Raw genomic sequence first — 10,317 nt, 5'->3', positions numbered from 1 at the left:
AGCGCTCCCGAGTCGCCGTGTGCAAGCAGAAGACCTAGGGCAACCCCGCATCCCCTCCTCGATCTTCCCCACTGCCGCACGCCTCAACTAGGGCAAAACGCATCTCGCGAGAAGCATCACCGACCGCTGCCGTTCGCCTGGCAATTTCACCGCCGTAGGGACACCCACAGCCACACCGCCTGCTCTCTTCGATCTCCCTCTCAACTACGCACCCCTTTGACTTGTTATCATGGCCGAAAACGCAGCGGAGCCGGAGGGGCAAGCTCGTCCGCCGCTGCCAGAGTACGCCGACGTTCACGACACCGCAGCTGCAGAGGAGGCCGACACGTTGCCGTTCGACCCCGGCACCACCTCCGCTACTCACCGCCGCATCCGCCCACACACTCAACTTCGCCGGAGACCCGCCGGAGACGCGCCACCGCCGACGCCCGACACCGCCGTCGTTTTCCTCTGTTTTGGGTGAGCACACGCGCCCTGCTAATCAAGAACTGCCACATGGCAGTTGCTACATGAGCTTCTACAGTAACCAACCAGGAGAATTCTGTTTCTTTTTGTTCTTTTTCAGTTTTCAACTCTAACTTCAATTAGCTATAACTCATATTCTATAAATCCAATTTAGGTAATTCTTTTTCCTATCCACTCACAAAAATCAGCACATTATCACAGTACCAACTTTGCACATGTTTGCACTTTTCAAATTTGAATTCGTTTGGATTTGAATAAAACCTTCCGGAGGTCGTATCTTTCAAACCACTTATCGAATTCGAGTGATTCTTGTTGCATTGTGACCGTAGCGCAATTTAGGTGTTGTTAAGCTGCTGTTGTTGGGTTTTTGAGTTGGTTTTCTTGCTGTTGGTTTTATTTTGGTTATATTCGTGTTCCGGCGATTGATTTGTTGAATTGTGTGAAACGTGTAGGTTGTCCGGAGTGCGACGCGAGCTATTGTCAGGAGTGTGACTTTATGAACTAGAACCTAGGCAAGTTACATTTTGATCATCCTTTACCTATTGTTTTCTATGCATGTAGTTATATCACACTATGAATATATGCATGTATAGGAATACTATATTATTTTGCTATGCTGTTGAGCTATCTTCCCGTCTTTGCAAATCGTGGTAGTTGTAGGTTGCTATGCTTTGTAGATGGGAGTGGTTCGTGTATTCATTGAGCTTATGTGAGGATTATATATATAATAATTTGAGTAGTAACTCGGGATTTAATTCACCTCTGGGCGGAAGTGGTATTGCTAGGGTGGTTTCAAGAACATCATGGTTTATACCCTCTGAATGTAAGTGGACGGCCGCCCAGGCTCAAAAAGATCAGACAGACTTAGTGACTAGTAGCTTCCATGTGCGACCACTGGCTAAATGGGCTCTAGCTCAGTTGATCAGTTGTAGAACCCTTACCCGGATGTGCCAGCAGATGTAGATATAATAGTTGGGATGGGCCTCCTGTTGGGACTAGGGGACTGCTTCTGAAAGACTTCGTCTCAATCTTCGGGTTGGGTCCAGTGGGTAAAGCATACTAAACTCTGCAGAGTGTTAAAACTAATCATGATTAGTCATGCCCCCGGTTATGGGTAAATTTGAGAGACTATGCCATTATAGTTGTTGGATGATCTTGACAGATGTGACACTTACTAATATTTGTGGGCAACTTAATAAAAGGGTAGGTTGGAGTTGATTTTTGCCAACTCAACCTTGTGTATTTAATTGTAGTAATAAAAGAACTAAATAAAAATTTGACTATTAGGTAGCTATGAGGACAAAATCAGCTTTCTGCAAAAATAAACCCTCAAGCCTTCCTTTTGATATACTATGAATATACATGTAGGTCTGCTTTATTATTACTCCTGTGTAACTTGCCAATACCTTCAAAGTATTGACCTATATGGCTGCAACATCTCATGTTGCAGGATATTCAGACGAAGAGTAAGGTACCATTAGGGTCGCGAGTCTGCACTCAGCATCGCCAGTGGGCTATGATGGGACTCATCGTTATTTTCTGCTACTTTCCGTTGTTTGATTGAATAAAGCTAGCCAAGTGCTATGCAGATTGTTTTATTTTATACATTCTGGATCATACGTTGTAATAAATGATGCACTTGCTATTCTGGTATTCATCTATACTGTGTGTGCTAGCGATTTTGATCCAGGGACTAGCACGGTAAGCACAGAGACTCAAATCCTTCGAGGTTTGGTCGTTACAGATGGTATCAGAGCAGTGTGTTGACTATAGGACGTGACCCTAGAAAATGGATTGGAAAATCCATAGGAGTAAAAATTATGTTATCAGCTAGTTATACTTCTTGCTGTTTATTAGTTAACCCCCTCAAGTCTCTTGAACAGTTAAGTAGGAACTAGTGCTGAGACAACCATTCATGTTTGTTTTATATTGCAACGTTATCGTGTTAGCATATCTGATTATGCCCACTTTCGTGGTATGAAGATACTAGATTGTTTGCTTGATTGGTAGTTGTTTGTTAAATTGCTTAGTGTCGAAATTATTCGACTATATATATATATATATATATATATTTATTTATAATATTACCATTGTTTGTTGTTTGTTTGTTGGTGTTATTCGTTGTTGTGTTTTGTTGGCTTGATCATATTATGCATATGGGTAGAATATATTTATATATACATAGCTTTTGGCCCTATTATATCTATAACTCATCTATGCTTGCCCACCAGATGCTGCCGAGGCATGATACTAGACGCAATACTGCAGGAGGAGACAATAATGGCAATGGAGTACCACCATACATACAGCAGGTTATTGAGGGACATGCCCAGTTGATCCAGTTGCTTACTCAGAACTAGAACAACAACAATAACAACAACAATCCACCGCCGCCGCCGCCTGTGGATATGCTTACCAGGTTCTTGAGATTGAATCCTCAGAGGTTCTCCAGTTCCCCTGAACCTATTGTGGCTGATGACTGGCTCCGTGCAGTCAATAGGAACCTGGAGACGGTTGGATGCACTGATGTAGAGAGGGTGAGGTTTGCCTCACATTTGTTGGAGGGTCCTACTGCAGCTTGGTGGGACAACTACTTGGTCACTTATCCCATTGCTACTATCACATGGCCTCAGTTTCAGGATGCCTTCCGTGCTGCACATGTGTCTGCTGGTGCTATGAGTCTGAAAAAGAAGGAGTTTCGCAGTTTGCACCAGGGAAGTCGCATTGTTAATGCTTATGTGGAGGAATTCAATAATCTTGCATGCCATGCTCCTAATGATGTTAACACTGATGCAGCTAGGCAGGAGAAATTCTTGGAGGGCCTAAATGATGACTTGAGCCTTCAGTTGACAGTGGCAACTTTTAGGAATTTCTAGGATTTGATTGATAAGGCTATTGTGCTGGAGGGAAAGCAACAGGCCATAGAGAACCGCAAGAGGAAGTACAACAACAATAATAAGTATAATTCAGGACCACAACAGAAGCCACGCACTTCATATCATGGTAATGGAGGTAATGGGCATAATCATCATGGAGGTAATGGACATAATCATCATGGAGGGAATGGCCACAACCATAATGGCCACCATCATCACAATGGGCACAAGAGTAACAATGGCAATGGTAGAGGTAATGGTAATGGTAATGGAGGGAATAATAACCAGAGCCACTAGAGTATGCATGTGCAGAGGGATATTAGCCAGGTTCAATGCTATAAGTGTAGGCAGATGGGCCACTACTCCAATGCTTGTCCAGGGAACAAGAATAGTAATGGGGATTCAGGAGTCAGCAAGCCAAACCCCTTCCAAAAGGGTCATGTCAACCATGTTAATGTTGAGGAGATCTATAATGAACCTGATGCAATGATTGGTAAGTTCTTGATTAACTCAGTACCCGCGCTTGTTCTTTTTGATACTGGTGCATCGCATTCATTTATTTCGAGGGTATTTGTTGATAAACATGGATTGCCAACCAAAACACTTAGTATGCCTATTAGAGTGAGTTCCCCAGGAGCTGAGATGATAACAGGTGTTGGTTGCCATCAGTTGACTTTGTCTATTGGAAAGCATGATTTTCCTACAGATTTGATTATATTGAAGTCACAAGGTCTGGATATTATTTTGGGTATGGATTGGTTGCAGTTATATAAATGTTGTATTGATTGTGCCAGTCGATCTATTACTCTCAGTGCACCAGGAGGGAAGAGGATCAAATATGTGTGTAAGTATAAGCGTAATCAGGTGCAGGTGAACTCTCTTAAGGGGGGTAGCCTGGAAGAGGTGCCAGTTGTGAGAGATTATCCAGATGTGTTTCCAGAGGAGTTGCCAGGTATGCCACCAGATAGAGATATTGAGTTTCTTATTGAAATAGCACCATATTCTTCATGATAGAGAGTCTCCTATTTTGTCACTTTCATATACTAGTTCGAATTTTTCATTATAGAACATGGCTTGTATAGTCCAATGATGGGCTTCAACAAATTTCCCTAGGCTTCCACAAATGGCTTGTATATTCCAAGGCATCCCAGGGCATCCAACTTGCTTGCTCATGGACGAGCTTCAAATGAGCTGGCTACTGATTCAATGGCCGTGGAAGAGCTTCTGATGCCCAAGGCATCAGAAGCATCATGGATGAGCCCAACCAATCCAAAGATGCCCAAGGTACCCTAATTCGAGTGCTATATATTCTCAAATATTCCCCCAACATCAGAAGCATCCACGAAGATACTTTTCCGCTGCTGCAAGCCTCTGTTCCCGTGAGATCCCTTCTTCGGGCCTTTTCCGGACCCTGCTGGAGGGGGATTCGATCATGGAGGGCCTCTACATCAACCTTGTTACCCTTCCGATGAAGCGTCAGTAGTTTACCACGGATCTAAGGGTCCATAGCTAGTATCTTGATGGCTTCTAATCTCTCTTTGATGTTCAATACAATGTTCTCCTCGATGTTCTTGGAGTTCTATCCGATGTAATATTCTTTTGCGGTGTGTTTGTTGAGGTCCGATGAATTGTGGATTTATGATCAGATTATCTATGCATATTATTTGAGTCTTCTCTGAACTCTTTGATGCATGATTAAGATATCTTTGTATTCATCTTCGAACTATCGATTTGGTTTGGCCAACTACATTGGTTTTTCTTGCAATGGGAGAGGTGCTTAGTTTTGGGTTCAATCTTGCGGTGTCCTCACGCAGTGATAGAAGGAGTAGCGAGGCACGTATTGCATTGTTGCCATCATGGATAAAAAGGTTGGGTTTATATCACATTGCTTAAGTTTATCCCTCTACATCATGTCATCCTACTTAAAGCGTTACTCTGTTCTTATGAACTTAATACTCTAGATGCAGGTAGGTGTCGGTAGATGTGTGGAGTAATAGTAGTAGATGCAGAATCGTTTCGGTCTACTTGTCACGGACGTGATGCCTATATTCATGATCATTGCCTTAGATATCATCATAACTATGCGCTTTTCTATCAATTGCTCAACAGTAATTTGTTTACCCACCGTATGTTTTCTTTCAAGAGAGAAGCCTCTAGTGAAACCTATGGCCCCCGGGTCTATTTTCCATCATATATTTTCAGATCTATAAACCAAAAAAACCCAAAAATACCTTGCTGCAATTTATTTATATTTATATTAGTTTGCTCTTTTATTTATATTTTATACCTATCTCTATTAGATCTCACTCTTGTTCATGACCGTGAAGGGAAACCCTTTTTCGCGTTGTGTGCAAGTGTTTGCTAATTTGTGCAGGTGCATATATTGGGGACTTGCTTGTGCCTCCTACTGGATTGATACCTTGGTTCTTAACTGAGGGAAATACATATCTCTACTTTGCTGCATCAACCTTTCCTCTTCAAGGAAAAAATCAACACAAGCTCAAGAAGTAGCAGCAGCCAATGGCTGTTACGCTAGGAGGCAGATCAACCAAGTCCGAGACTTGATACTCATCCATGGACTTTAAATCCGATCTCATGGCCTCTAGCCATGCCTCGGAATCTTGGCTCACCATCGCTTCCGCATACGTAGCCGGCTCGTTGCTCTCTAGCATTAAAACATCGTGTACTCTATGCAATCTTTCCGACCTCTGTGGTTTCGGTGCCGCTTCCACTATGGGTACCCTCACAAACTCTGGTATGATCACATCATCAGCCGAGTTGTCCCCAAGTAGTTTTTTTGAATTTCTTCGAGTTGCACCTACCTCCCACTGGCTTCCCACCCGAGAAACTCTTTCTCAAGGAAGACCCCATTCCGAGCAACAAACACTTTGTTCCCTTCGCGGTTGTAGAAGCTATATCCTAAGGTTTCACTCGGATATCCCACAAATAGGCACTTATCCGACTTGGGTGTAAGCTTGTCCGACATAAGTTGCTTGACAAATGCTTCACAACCCCAAATCTTTAGAAAATACAACTTGGAACTCTTCCCAGTCCACATCTCATGTGGTGTCTTGTCTACGGATTTAGATGGCATTCTATTGAGTGTAAAACCTGCAGTTTCTAGAGCGTATCCCCAGAATGACAAGGGTAAATCCGATTTGCTCATCATTGACCGGACCATGTCCAACAAGGTCCTATTCCTCCATTCTGACACGTCGTTTCTCTGTGGCGTACCCAAAGGTGTGAATTGAGGTACTATACCTCAGCTTTTCAGATGATCATCAAACTCCTGGCTCATGTACTCACCTCCATGATCAGATCGTAAAAGCTTTATAGTCTTGCTGAGCTGATTCTCAACCTCCTTCTGAAACTATTTGAACTTTTCAAAAGTTGAAAGTGCAACTATCCCTGGGTGGTTTTGGTAATTCCTAACAACATATAGCTCATTGAGCTAATACTATTTCAAGATAAATATTTCAGGAAAGCTCAATGATTGGCATGGCATGGATTAGAAATGTGGACCCCTCAAAATGCTAAGGACAAAAGATTGGCTCAAGCTCTAAAGCTCAAGACTCTACATTTTACCTTTTAGTGATCCAAGATCACATTGAGTCCATAGGAAAAGACAGTACTATTAAAAGGGTATGAGGTGTTTCTTAATGGGTTACTTGCTCAAAATGCTTAGTGATATGCTCCAAAACCCTCAACCACTTTCTCATATCCACATATGTCCCAAACCAAAAGTCAAACTCGGCCCCACCAAAACTTTCTATCTGGCGCCACCGAGTTCAGTTGACATAGCCACTGCCACAAAACCCTAGTCTTTTCGGTCTTACCGATAGGGATCTCGGTCTCACCAAGATGGGATTGCAAAATCTCTGTTTCCCTTCATAACGTTTCGGTCCAACCGAAATGAGCGATTGGTCCCACCGAGTTCGCAATGCAAACTCTCTATTTCCCCTTCATAACGTTTCGGTCTCACCGAGATGAGTGAATCGGTCCCACCGAGTTTGCCTAAACAACTCTCTGGTTAGCTTATTACCAAATTCGGTCTCACCAATTTTCTATAATCGGTCTCACCGAGATTACATTATGCCCTAACCCTAATGAAATCGGTCTCACCGAGTTGACATGTCGGTCCCACCAAAAATCCTAACGTTCACATTTTGAACTGAATCGGTCCAACCGAGTTTCATTATTCGATCCCACCGAGTTTGGTGATTTGTGTGTAATGATTAGATTTTGTGTGGAGGCTATAAATACCCCTCCACCCACTCTTCATTCGTGAGGAGTGCCATCAGAACATGCCTACGCTTCCATCATACATTTTCTAAGAGAGAACCACCCACTCATGTGTTGAGGTCAAGATATTCCTTTCCAACCATATGAATCTTGATATCTAGCCTTCTCCAAGTTGCTTTCCACTCAAATCGTCTTTCCACCAAATCCAAATCAGTGAGAGAGAATTGAGTGTTGGGGAGACTATCATTTGAAGCACAAGAGCAAGGAGTTCATCATCAACACACCATCTATTACCTTTTGGAGAGTGGTGTCTCCTAGATTGGTTAGGCGTCACTTGGGAGCCTCCGTCAAGATTGTGGAGTTGAACCAAGAAATTTGTACGGGTAAGGAGATCGCCTACTTCATGAAGATCTACCCTAGTGAGCCAAGTCCTTCATGGGCGATGGCCATGGAGGGATAGACAAGGTTTTCTTCGTGGACCCTTCGTGGGTGGAGCCCTCTGTGGACTCGCGCAACCGTTACCCTCCGTGGGTTGAAGTCTCCATCAACGTGGATGTACGATTGCACCACCTATCGGAACCACACCAAAAATCTATGTGTCTACATTGCATTTGCTCCCTCCAAACTCCTCCCTTCACCATGGACTCGTGCAACCGTTACCCTCCGTGGGTTGAAGTCTCCATCAACGTGGATGTACGATAGCACCACCTATCGGAACCACGCCAAAAATCTCCGTGTCTACATTGCATTTGCTCCCTCCAAACTCCTCCCTTTACCTTCATGTGCAATGTTTAACATTCCGCTGCTATGCTCTTAGACTTGCATGTGTAGGTTGATTGCTTGACTAGTGCTAAGTTGCTAAAATCTGCCAAGACTTAAAATTTGGAAAAGGCTAGATTTTTATTTGGTCAAGTAGTCTAATCACCGCCCCCCCCTCTAGACATACTTTCGATCCTACAAGTGGTATCAGATCTAAGGTCTCCATTTTCCTTGATTTCCATAGCTTTTGGTGATCATAGCCTTGGTTTCACAACCTAGGAGAGTATGGCGTCTAGCGAGGGAAATTACCACCATAGAGGTCCTTACTTTGATGGTACTAATTTTGCTAGTTGGAAGCATAAGTTGAAAATGCATATTCTTGGACATAACCCCGCTGTTTGGGCTATTGTGTGTATTGGCTTGCAAGGTGAATTCTTTGATGGGAGAGAACCGAACCATGAAGCTACCGCGGAAGAGTTGAAGATGCCGCAATACAATGCTCAAGCTTGTGATTTCTCTTCAACGGATTGTGCCCCGAAGAATTCACAAAATCAGCCGTCTTGAGAATGCAAAGGAAATTTGGGATACTTTGATTGATATGCACGAAGGTACCGACTCCATCAAGGAATCCAAATTGGATGTGCTTCAAAGTTAACTTGAAAAGTTTAAAATGAAGGATGGTGAAGGTGTCGCTGAAATGTACTCTAGGCTTTCTCTCATCACAAATGAGATTGCCGGCTTAGGAAGTGAAGATATGACCGATAGATTCGTCATCAAGAAGATCCTAAGAGCCTTGGATGGAAAATATGATACCGTGTGCACATTGATCCAAATGGTGCCCAATTACAAAGATCTCAAGCCAACAGAAGTCATTGGAAGAATTGTTGGTCATGACATGTCACTTGAGGATAAGGAAGAGCTTCACAACAAGTCAAGTGGTGCTTACAAAGCCTCATGTGATGCTCCCACATCATCAAGTGAGAAACAAGCCTTCAATGAAGAATTGAGCCTAATGGTGAAGAACTTCAACAAGTTCTACAAGAGTAGAAGCAAGGAAAGAAGTTCCAAGTTAATGTCCTACAATGACAAAAGATCTTTGAGTCGTGAATGTAATTGCTATAACTGTGGAAGACCCGGACACTACTCCAATGATTGTAAGGCTCCCTGCAAAAGAAGAGAAGATTCTCCCAAAAGAAGAAGTAGAAGAGAAGAATCACCACCAAGAGAGAGAAGGAGTAGAGATGACCGTTATGAACTAAGAACATCACGGAGAAGCAAGGATTCAGAAAGGAAGGACAAATCATCAAGGAGCTACACAAAACGAAGACATCAAGCTCATTTTGGTGAATGGGTATCCGGCTCCGACTCCGACAATCACTCCGAGAGAAGTTATCACTCCGACTCCGAATATACTCAAGATGAAGGTGTTGTCGGTCTATCACTTATGTCAACCAACTCCTACGACATATTTGAGTCACCAAATGAAGGAATTGGAAGATGCTTCATGGCTAAAGGCCCAAAGGTATCACACCCCGAGTATGTTGATTTCAATAGTGATGAAGATGATTTGCTAGGTGATGATGATTTACTTGTTGACAATTCTAGTGATGAAAACTATGATGAACTTGCTATTAATCATGCTAATCAAGATAAAATGAATGACGATGATAAGAAGGAGATTGAGCATCTAACTAAAGAACTAAACACTCTTAAGTTAGCTCATGAAACTACCATCGAAAAACATCGAGAGCATTTAAAGACTCATGAAAAGTTACGCTTTGAAAAGCTCAACCTTGAGCAAGAGCATGGGTTCTTAAAAGCGATCAATGATGATCTTCGCAAGAAAAGTTCTTCTTATATTGCCAAGCGTTTACTCTTGTCTACTTACATGCCACAAGTTAAATCTAGCAACAAGAGTAAGAAAGATTCTTCTTCTAGTAGTAACAATAATCATGCTAAATCCAATGTTGTTGCT

General features: G+C 42.8%; 1 pseudogene; it reads left to right on the top strand.

The window, feature by feature from the left end:
• Positions 1 to 229: 229 nt before the first annotated feature.
• Positions 230 to 4,634, top strand: LOC147975543 (uncharacterized; annotated as a pseudogene).
• The last annotated feature ends 5,683 nt before the right edge of the window (positions 4,635 to 10,317 follow it).

Source organism: Triticum urartu, chromosome 4A, assembly GCF_056163025.1.
Source record: "Triticum urartu cultivar PI428250 chromosome 4A, HENAU_Tu73, whole genome shotgun sequence".
NCBI classification, from domain to species: domain Eukaryota; kingdom Viridiplantae; phylum Streptophyta; class Magnoliopsida; order Poales; family Poaceae; genus Triticum; species Triticum urartu.
Note: the sequence above shows the minus strand (reverse complement) of the source record. Positions and strands in the feature narration are given on the sequence as shown.